A 9,924-nucleotide genomic window follows, 5' to 3' on the forward strand; every position below is an offset into this window, starting at 1 on the left:
GTTAAGTCTCAGCATTATTACTGCCAGGACTGAATTCAGTCACCACCAGGCACCAGGGAGATAACCACATGGTGCAGCAGACCTCTCCTGTCTCGCCCGCTACTCCCCTCAGCAGTGTATTTCAATAGATCCACCTGTTCTGCTCCCCACTCTCTCTCTGGTGAATCCTCTTACCTCCCCCCGCACCTCCTATACCCTAGTTCTTGTATGCCTAAGTAAATAAATCTTTTAAAAAAAATCATGTACTATTCTGTTTGATTAATTATTGGCCAACAAGACAACTGATGTTATTACAAATTATTCTTATTCTAGCAGGAACATGTAGAAGTGTTCTGTATGATTGCTCTTGTAAATGGTCCATGTATTTGCATTTGAATCCCAAACTTAATTTGACATTTAGACCAAGAAGCACTAAAAAACAGTTATTGATCACACACACATAAAAGAGAAGGTAGATGCCAGATGATGTGCTGGGGGCTTCCAGGAAGGACACAGGTGCAGTGAGCAGCAGGTTGCCCAAAATCCAAGGGATAATTTATAGAGGACTCTTGGGTGCAAGTGACAGACATTCAAATCAGCTTAACCCCAAATTTATTGACTCCAGTATCTAAAATCTCCAGTGGAGGCCTCCCTATTGGTGCAAGGGGTTAAGCACAGCACTATGAAGCAATCCGCAACCTCTACAGCACGAGTTCAATCTCTGGCCAAGTAGCTGACCCACATGGCACAGCAGACCTCTCCTGTCTTGCCCGCTGCTCCCCTCAGCAGTGTATTTCAGTCAGTCTACCTGTTCTGTTCCCCACTCTGTCTCTGGTGGATCTTCTAACCCCCCAAATCTCTGGCCTGTAGCCCAGCTCTTGTATGCATAAATAAATAAATCCTTTTTTTAAAAAAAGTCTTAGATAATTCATGTCAGATTAATTAAAATCTTCCTCACTGGCTAGTGAACGCGGTACTGTGTCTTTAACAAGGACAAGTTGCCAAAGTTGTGCATACCTGCAGTATCCAAGAAGCAGATAGCAGACACTGGAGTGAGCAGAGAACAGGTAGAGATGTATTGTCCAGACACAGCTTTTGTTGTTGTAGTTGTTTAAAAGATTTATTTTATTTATTTTTGCATATAAGAGCTGGGTGTAGGCCAGAGGTATGGGGGCAAGGCAGGGGAGATTCACCGGAGTCAGAGTGGGAAGCAGAACAGGTGGATCTACTGAAATACACTGCTGAGGGGAGCAGCGGGCAAGATAGGAGAGGTCTGTTGCACCATGTGGGTCAGCTCCCTGGCCAGGGATTGAACTCTTGCTGCAGTGGCTGTGGGTAGCTTCATAGTGCTGAGACTTCATCCCTTGAACCACCAGGGAGGCCCCAGAAATAGCTTTTGTAGGAAGAATGTGATGACTTGAGTTACCCACGTGTAACTCCATCCACAGCCCCGATAGTTTAGAAGACATTCCAAAAACATAGACTGGAAGTCAAGCATTTCTGTCCCAACATGCAGATCATCTGATTGGGAACAAGAAAGATCTTTGGAATGATGAACACACAGGCAAGAGGAAGGCAAGATGAAGCAGAAACCAGCAAAACCAGAAGAGGACTGAGATATGGTGGAAAGTTTCAGTGTTTTGGGTACATGGAGTGTTGACCAAAAAGCAAAGATGGAAAAAGATGGAGGATTTTGAATTGGGTTCAAGAACTCCGCTTTGCACACCAGACATGGGAAGAAAAGGTCTAGGCATCTGGTCTTGTGAAATCCTGCTGCAAGCTCAGCCCCCCTGGGGTTCAATTTGAAGCGTTGTTGATTAATCTTAGTGGATGATTACTAGCTCTTTTCATTTATCTATAATTTACCTAAGATTAGACGTCATCTTTCTACCTGCATGTAGAACTACGGTGATTAGTGGCGCCCAACCTGTCTGGCCTGCCAGGGCGCCCTGCCACCAAGGAGCCCTCTTCTAACACAGCAGGTACTTAATCCACAGAATGTCTCAACTTCTTTCTAGAAAAAGAAATAGCCAGTATCTTTTGTGAGTTAGTGTATAACAACTGTACAACTGAGGCGTCCTGCCCATCATCTGTTAATTACAAGGTAAGCTGGGGAGTTACCAGTTGATGATATAATCCCATCATGATCCCTTATACAAGGTGATCCCTCACTGGTTCCACGGCCATAGCTCTGGGACAGACATCTGCTTTTTGGATGTGAGTTTAGCCAGAAAGGACCAAGTGCAGGTAGCTGAGGCAAACTTGCACTTGCCCTGCTTCATGTTAATTACCTTCTAGTATAATTAGTGCCATTTAATGGATTTAACCCCAAAATCAATATTTCTACCCTGCCCACTAGATGTGGTACTTTTTATATAATTGGGATTTCCTAATGCTGATATCTGTCATTCTCACAAAAAGTATATTTATTTTTCAAAGAAGAAAGAGTATTCGAAAATAAAGTTGGGTAGAAAATTCATTCAGTGTTATCAAGTTATTGGGAGTCACTGCAGCACAAGTTCAGTCCCCGCCAGGGAGCTGACCTACATGAGCAACAGACCTCTCCTGTCTCCCCAGTGCTTCCCAGCAGTGTATTTCAGTAGATCTGCCTGTTCTGCTCCCCACTCTGCCTCTGGTGAATCCTCTTACCCTCCCGCACCTCTGGCCTGTACAGCTCTTGTATAAATAAAAAATAAATTTTTAAAAAAACAAATTTAAACTGGCCCCTGTGAGCTAGTTGCCCTCACCAGGACCCCAGGCACCAGTAGGGTTTTCTGTGAACTCACAGTCCCCATGAACACTATCAACACCCTGCCCACTGCAACATTTCCTGTGCCACATCTTGACCAAAATGTAGGTACCCAGCACTTGCTAACCCAGTTCTTGCTAAGTGAGCACAAGGAAACTGTTAGGGGGAAAAGGCAGTCCCAAAGCAAATTCCATACAGGCTTTGTGGACTCCACCCCCACCCCAGGTCAAAGCCAAAGACACTGGGAACTCCAAATCCCATCACCACCAAAGGGAAGGTGGCTGGGACCTGAGGGTGGGGTTAAGCAGCCAGGTGGATACAAAAGGCAGACACGTGGGCTTTGGGGGCTCTCTCCATTTTGGGGCCCTCGGCCAGCTTGCGGCGTCCGTCTAGCTCTGAGAGTGACTTTGGGGTTTCCAGGTCGTCGGATCGGGTAGGACGCATTAAAGACTTTATTTCCCTATTTTTTCCCTGAGTTGTACATTTTTCTTATTTTTTTTTTCTTGTAAATAAACCTTTTATTACCCTTTTGTGGGTGTCTGTAGTAGAGTATTCACATAAGTCCCTTTAAAGCGCGCGGGTGAGGACCCACAGCCAGGAACCCGTTTAATATCGGGGTTGCTCTATAACAGCTTGGCGTCCAACGTGGTTTGCGTTTCACCCCTGGCTGACCAGCCCAAAGTAATTTTTCTTGCGTTGGTCACCATAAAAGCGCATTAGGTCTGCAGGACTCGCAGTGAAACTCTTTGTTTCACGTCTTGAAAAGTTTTTTTTTCTCCGCACATACGGCCGTTGTGGGTGTGGTTTTGACCCAAACGCGGAAAACCACAAGGTAAAGGAAACTGGAATACAAAAGATGGATTCCAGCTGGTAACTTCTGCAGGTAGCCACTGACTTCCGCCCTTGCCTCAGGTGGAAAGTACTCTCAGTAAAACTTTGCTTCAAGGGGTCTCTCTGGTGGTGCAGGGGTTAAAGTCTCAGTGCTATCTCCAGCTGCCAGGGGAACTAAACCACAGGGCACAGCAGAACTCTCCTATCTTGCCCATAGATCTGCCTGTTCTGCTCCCCATTCTGTCTCTGGTGAATCCTCTTGCTCCCCTGCCCCACCCCACACCACCCCCACACTTCTGACCTGCACCCCAGTTCTTGTGTATGCATAAATAAATAAAAATAAATCATTTAAAAATATTTATTTATTTATTTATGCATACAAGAACTGGGCTACAGGCCAGAGATGGGGGAGGGGGGGGAATAACAGGATTCACCAGAGACAGAGTGGGGAGCAGAACAGGCAGACTGACTGAAACACACTGCTGAGGGGAGCAGCGGGCGAGACAGGAGAGGTCTGCTGTGCCATGTGGGTCACCTCCCTGGCCGGGAATTGAACTCATGCTATAGTGGCTGCGGGTAGCTTCATAGGTTGCGTCTTAACCCCTTGCACCACCAGGGAGGCCCAAAAATAAATCTTTAATAAAAAAAAACAAAAACCCAGCTTTGCTTTACTTTTTAACATCTCAGTCCCTGAGGATCCTCCCACAGCCAGTGCTGAGCTACCCCAGACCCTGCCTACCACATCAGCTGTGTATATTGTACATTCTCACAATGATTAAGTCCAGAGAGGAGAGGGAAGCCCTCACTGGGCCAGAGACTAGGAACGCTGGGAAAAATTTTGGAAAGGGCATCAGATTTCATCACCCATCTTTTCCAGCATAAAAAAATCCTTATTGTGTAGGTCCGTGAATTCACTACAACAACAATACATCATACATTTGTTTAATCCCACTGGAATATTAAATTGTCCGTCCACCTGCAAGGTGAATGAAACGGAAGAACTTGGACCTGGCATCAGGTTGTTTGAAATAGGTCAGGTCACCTCTGACCTTGGCTTCCTTAACTCTGGTTTCCTCATCTCGGTCTTGAAATTAGGATAACCACAGTACCTACCTCCCGGAAAAGGGTTACCTTAATCAGACTGTGTAATGCTGCACACGGTCTCCAGTGCAGGGGTGAGGACTTCAAAAATAAAGGCACCCCTCTTTTTAGGATTGTGTCTCCTACAGCAATATTGCAAACATTGCTAGTAGCTATTTTCCTGCTTCATCAGTACAAAAAGAATTTGAATTCCACTGGGATTCACACCCATCTCTTTGAATCCACAGTTTAAATTTGGTTGCCCTAGTCTCTGGGCCCGAATGGCATGTTATAATTTCAAAAGTTGCCTTGACTTGTCTGACAAAGAGATACCTTTATTTAAATTCGCTGTTTCCAATTTGTAAGTTTCCATTTGTGGCTCCTCTTTATCCCGTCTCCTACCCTAGGTCCAAAGAAAAGGCGCACCTACCAGAAAAAAGGGGCTAAATCTTGGTCAGGGCCACTGAATTCTTTTGCACGTAACCTACAGCTTTTTTCAGTTGGATTTCTCTGGTAAAGCACATTTCTCAAGAATTCCTTAATCCCTAATCCTCTTGGTAAACAAGGCTTTGAATGAATGTATTGCTCATCCCTCTGAAAACAATCTATTCAAAGTGGCATGAGAATGTCATTTTACCTGGCAGATCTGTTTTACTACCTCTGAAGGACTGGTATTTATCACCAGTGCCTTCCCCAACCCCCAAGATTCCACTTTAAAACCTCCCACATGAGACCATTTTATTTATTTATAATTTAAAGATTTATTTATTTATGCATTCAAGAACTAGGGTACAAGCTAGAGGTGGTGGGGGGCGGTGAGAGGATTCACCAGAGACAGAGTGGGGAACAGAACAGACAGACAGACTGAAACACACTGCTGAGGGGAGCAGCAGGTGAGACAGGAGAGGTCTGCTGTGCCATGTGTGTTGCTCCCTGGCCGGTAGGCCAGGATTGAACTGTGCTGAAGAGGCTTTGGACAGCTTCACAGTGTTGTGTTTAACCCCTTGTGCTACCAGGGAGGCCCATAAGAGCATTTTAATGTGTGAACTATGTGTATGTTGCAGTCCATAGCTAGGACTACTGATCCCTTTTACTAGGTTGCTGTAGAGGGGAGAGCGGGCTTCAAACCCCAGCTCCACTAGCTCTACTTGCTTTGGGTCAGTTGCTTCTCTGAGTGTCAGTTTTACCTGTGAGAGGAGTAGCTTTGTAGGATTTCACCCATCCATCCATTCATTCATTCTGCAAATATCTATTCTACCAGAGATGGTCAAGGTAGACATGGTTTCTGTTCTGCAAATAGTCCCTTGTGGGCACCAGACAGGGTCAAGGAATCACCAGTCAGCACATAGCGCCAGCACTGTCCTGGTGGGGTGTAGGATTAGGAAACTCTGGAGAGTCCCAGGATGACTGTACCTTAATGTTCCTGCACTGTCCTGGTGCAGTTCAGGGAACGCCCTTCATTCTGGAGCTGCTAAGTAATGAGTCACCCTAGGAACCTGGGGGAGTGGAGCAGGTTGGGGACCAGAGGCCTCTTGCTATTGTCTGGGATCAAGTCCTCCTTTCCCTGGGAACCCCACTTTGAGAGTGCTGTCTTCAGGGGGATGTTTGTGAGGGAGGGCTATCAGATCAACCTTGGAGAGAGGGTTGGGGGAGGGAAGGAAGTTGGACTGCTGTGTTCTCCCAACAGAAACCTCAGCCCACTCCCTTGGAAAAAATGGAAAAATGAAGCAATCCCTAGGAAGTGTAATAAACTGGTGTGGGGAGGGCAGACTTTTATATTCCACTGGGACCAGGCACCCTAAGTGGTCTGCCCCCAGGAAGGGGCATGATCTTGGGCCTGGGGGGAGGGTGGTGGTGCGTCATCATTGGAAGCCTTCTCTGGTTTCTATACCTCTCCCTTTTCTCAGCCTCTCCCCTTTCCACTCACAAACAGAGCCGGGAGAGGAAGGTAATCTAGCCAAGAAAGGTTTAGGAAGAGATACATAAAAACCGAGACCAGAAGAGTGAGTGGAAATTAACTAGGGAGGGAAAGGAGAGAGCAGGAGGGAGTTTCCAGGCTGTGGGAAGGGCATTGCAAGGACACAGCAATAAGAGAGGGAGGGAAAGGGAGGAAGAAGAAGAGGGGGAAATATGGGAGGCCAAGGCAAGGAGGGGGAAGAGACCCTCATTTCAGGATAAATGAAAGAGCTGAGCAGGAGCTCTTTGTCATTTCCTCAGTAGTTTTTTTTTTTTTTTAAAGATTTATTTATTTATGCATACAAGAGCTGGGGTGCAGGCCAGAGATGCAGGGGGTGAGAGGATTCACCAGAGACAGAGTGGGGAGCAGAATAGGCAGATGTACTGAAATACACTGCTGAGGGGAGCAGTGGAGATACAGGAGAGGTCTGCTGTGCCATGTAGGTAGCTCCCTGGCCAGGGATGACTTTGTGCTGCAGTTACTGCAGATAGCTTCAGAGTGCTGCATCTTAACCCCTTGCACCACCAGGGAGGCCCCCATTTCCTCGGTAGTTACTTAAACTCTCCAAACCTCAGTTTTTCTGTAACCCTGGAATGCTAATATCTGCCTCCCAGGTGTATTTAAGATCACAAGAAATGAAACACACACATCGTAAGGGCTTCATAATGTTACCTGCTGTGTCCATTATTACTGACTCTTGCTTGGAAAATAATAATACACTCCCGCGCTAGAAAAGTTGTAGAGCAAGAATTCGGAAGTCTGTAAATTTGTTGTTATAGAACCAGGTTAATATTTTAAGCTCGTGGGTCATGTGGTCCCCATTGCAACTTCTTAACTCAGGGAACATGAAAGCATCCACAGACCGTGCCTGTCTGATAAGACTTGACAGACAAGGTGGTGCTCCCCTTTACCAACCCCCAAAACTAGATTATTAAAACATCAAAACTAGGCTCTGTCATTTGAGAAGACATCCCTGTTGGCGCTTTGCCTATGTACCCTCTCCACTGGCTTGAAATGCTCTCACATTATACATGCCCAATAACACCAGTCACACACATCTTTACTGGCTCATGATATGGGGAAAGCACCAAACAAAAAGTGAGATGCAACAATCAGTTTCCTCTTTGGTCATCCAAAGAGCTCATGAATTCAAAATGGCCATTTATTCCACTTCAGAGATAATCGGTTGTAGTGATCCTGGGTCAAGGAGAAGCTCATTATTGCAGTCATGAAAAATTATACAGAGTCCACTTCTTTCCCAACACCCTACCCCATGCCTGGCATAGAGTTGACACATCATAAAAGTTCCTATATATATGAATTATCTTAACATGGAAATATCAAGATATTGTCCACATAAAAATAATTATATATAATTCGCAATTATATATACTATGACATAAAAATATATGTATTGAAGGGCCTCCCTGGTGGTGTACGGGGTTAAGTCGCAGCATTATGAAGCTATCTGCAGCCACTGCAGTATGAGTTCAATCCCCGGCCAGGGAGCTACCCACATGGTGCAGCAGATCTCTCCTGACTTGCCCGCTGCTCCCCTCAGCAGTGTATTTCAGTACATCTGCCTGTTCTGCTCCCCACTCTGTCTCTGGTGAATTCTCTCACCCCCCATATCTCTGGCCTGCAACCCAGCTCTTGTATGCATAAATAAATAAATGTTTAAAAAAATAAGTGTAGAGCTCTAGGAAGCTTGGTAAAGGTGTATCATGATGCAGTTACAACCAAGCGGTGGAACACTTCCACTCCCTAGGTCAAGTCTGTAGACAGTTCCTTCACTCATCCCCAGCCCTTGGCACCACTTCTCTGCTTTCTATCTCTCTACCTGTCCCCAAGTGACATATAAATGGAATCATACACACATACAAAAGGTGAAACCTTTGAGTTTTTTTTCTTTCATCTTGCACAATGCATTGGAGATACATCTATATTGTTGCAAGCATTGGAGATTGGTTCCTTTTATTACCAAGTGATGTCCTGTGGTGCAGATATATCACAGCTGCTGTACATCCATTCACCAATGGGAAGACAGTGGGTTGTTCCCACTTGGGGCAATTATGAATAAATCTGTTATTATTGCATGCTGGCTTGCATGCAGACATTCTTTTAATTCTCTCAGGTAAACAGCCAGGAGTGGGATTACTTGTTTTGATGGTGGGTGTGTGTTCAGCTTAATAAATGGTTGCCAAACTGATTTCCAAAGTGGCTGCACCACTTTATTTCTCTACCAGCAGTCTATGTGAACTTGCCAGCATTAGGTACCACCGCCAGTTGTTTTTATTTTGGCATTCTGATAGATGTAGATAGGTTTTACAATGGACATCCTGACGCATATATCCTTAGTAAGTATGTGTATGTCTGTGAGAGACATTCTGAGCCTAGAATGGATGGGGCAAAGGGTTCCAAAGGGTGATTAGATATTACCAAATAGCCATCTGAGAAGGCAGTGCCAAGTGACCTACCTACCAGCCGGGGATAGCAGTGCCTATTTCCTCACATGCTCATCAGCACAGTGTGTTACCCAACTTCAGTGCATGTTGTTAAGTGAAACTTTAGATGATTGCTGTGTGAGTCTTTACCTCACAGGCTTGTTGGCAAGGGCTTAAAGTGAAACTTTTATAGCACTGTCTGCCACACATGGAGTGGCAATGAATATTAGTTATTGTGTGATTACCACCTAATCAATCAATCACATTTATTGGTGTCTCTCTCAGTAGTTTTCATTAGTGTGTTCAGAGTGCTTTTCTCTGAAGAGCTCAAACAGCCCACTTATGGAATTTAGTTCATCTTTCAAGTCCCTTCAGACGCAGGCCAGGAAGTCAGACACTGTGGGTTTCACACAACAGGGAAATGTGACAGGATGGGACCTCTTTAAGGTTACAGGATAGATTTGTGTCCCACAAAGTCAAAACTTACCTCATTTGGAGGGAATGTTTCTTCTAGATTACAGGTCCTCTAGACTATCTTTTTTTGGGACTTGCCACCTACTTTAAGCAGCACACCAGAAACCAGGACACACATTTTACCAGAAACAAAATTTCAAAAAAAAAAAAACTTCAATGTAGCCTTCCTGGTGGCACAGAGGTTAAAGACAGAGCTATCAAGCTATGCCAGCCACTGCAGCACAAGTTCCATCCCCAGCCCACCAGGGAGCAACCCACATGGAGCAGCAGACCTCTCCCCTCAGCAGTGCATTTCAATAGATCTGCCTGTTCTAGTCCCCACTCTTTCTGGTGGATCCTCTCACCACCATGTACCCCTACCCTTCCCCCCCACCTCTGGCTTACACCCCAGTTTTTGTATGGATAAATAA

Source organism: Talpa occidentalis, unplaced genomic scaffold (genome assembly GCF_014898055.3).
Source record: "Talpa occidentalis isolate TD23 unplaced genomic scaffold, MPIMG_talOcc4v2.1 talOcc4.12, whole genome shotgun sequence".
Lineage (NCBI taxonomy): Eukaryota > Metazoa > Chordata > Mammalia > Eulipotyphla > Talpidae > Talpa > Talpa occidentalis.